Here is a 1,897-nt window from a genome sequence, read left to right as displayed (position 1 = left end):
TCTGTGTAGCTTTGCGCCTTTCCTGGAACTCGCTTTGGAGACCAGGCTGGCCTCAAACTCACAGAGATCGGCCTGGCTCTGCCTCCCAAGTGCTGGGATTAAAGGTGTGTGGTGTGCCACCACCGCCTGGCTCCAGTATGTATTTTATTGTTTCCAAATATCAAAATATTAAACAGATTAGCTCTGTCTCAGACTTTGGTTGTCAAATGTATAATTGAGCCAAACACAATGAACACACATTCGTTTGTTCTTTTTAGTATGTGAAAAAGTAGAATTTTGTTGCAATGTGTGGTTGCCCTCAAATAATCCATCTTTCATGGGTAATGACTGCAACAAATGCTTCTGTGATAAATATTTCCTTCCTTACCAATACAGAGTTGAGTGTTATGGGATTTAAATTTTAATTATGCAAATACTCTTGCTCAAGACTGTACATGAACAAAGGAGTACTGCATTTTAACTCCAAGAATGTTCATCAACTCTGAATTTATTTCATATGTTAATCTTTTCCTATATTTAATAATGCTATATACATACCTTCAATATTTAGGAGATAATATTCAAGTATTTCTAGATGTATACTCCTAATGAAGTAAAGCAAGACAAAAAAAATAACAGATGAGCCAGGCCTTGGTGGCACACACCTTTAATCCTAGTACTTAGGAGGCAAAGACAGATGGATCTCTGTGAGTTTGAGGGCAGCCCAGTCTATAGAACGAGTTCCAGGACAGATTCCATAGCTACACAGAGAAACCCTGTCTCAACCCGCCCCCCCCCGCCCCCCCACAATTGGATGGAGAAATGTTAACAATTTTTTTCCACAGGAATGACAGCAGTCTGGATAGTGAGCCCAATTATTTGGCTGTTACATGTAGTCCTGGCTGAAAGCCAACATGAAAGGAAAACTGACTTTAAAAAGAAAGAAAGAAAAATAAAGATCTACAGGAAGATGTCATAAAAAGATGCCATATTCTCAGAATAGACTGCAGAGACCACAGAGATTTGCATATTAGAAAACCAGAATGAAGAGAGTCAGAGTGATAAGTTCTGTTCTCAGGCAGTGAGGCCACAGTGACTAGCAAGACCACTGGAGGTACCAGTTTAGTCATGGAACAAAGGACCCAATGTAGATAGAGTCCTGGAGATTCTGAACACAGAGCCAATTTCCCCCAACTGGGGCAGTTAGATGAAAGCATGTCAAGGAAATACAAAATTAGACATTAGTGGAGCCAAGCCTGTTGTGGTGGTGATAAAGAAATGAAGAGGCTGGGCTTTATGATTGGACATAGTATTTTCTTCATAATGACAACTGGAAAAAAAGCACAGGGTGTAGACAGCAAGAAATGAACATGTTTAAAAGCAAACATGGCAATATAACTAAGGCCCCAAACCATAAGAAAAGACAACAAATCCAAGTAAACCAGTTGGGTCTTGATGTGAAGACATTACCATAGAGAATAGCAGAAATAAAAAAAGGTTGAATAATGTAACACTGTTGGGAGGGACTGTTTTAATTTAGTTCCTCTTTTTTGGAGGGGGAAGAAATGAGTAATTCCTAGATTCACTGATGATATTATTTAAGCATACTTTACTAAGAAATCCTTACCAGTCCTTCATAGGCCATTCTTTGTTACCAGCTTTCTCTAAGAATGCCAGAGAAGCATCCTCTGAGTTTTTTTTTTTTCTTAAGTACACATGAATGAAAAAGCACAGCCACCAGTCAATATGCTTAAAAAGAGCTATTGATTGTACTGAATACCCTGTGACTGACATCTGATAGTCCAATTTTTTTTTTTTTTTTTTTTTTTGAGACAGCATTTCTCTGTGTAGCTTTGTGCCTTTCCTGGAACTCACTTGGTAGCCCAGGCTGGCCTCGAACTCACAGAGATCTGCCTGC

Source organism: Onychomys torridus, chromosome 7 (assembly GCF_903995425.1).
Source record: "Onychomys torridus chromosome 7, mOncTor1.1, whole genome shotgun sequence".
Lineage (NCBI taxonomy): Eukaryota > Metazoa > Chordata > Mammalia > Rodentia > Cricetidae > Onychomys > Onychomys torridus.
The sequence above is the reverse complement of the archived record's forward strand: the minus strand, read 5'-3'. Positions refer to the sequence as shown.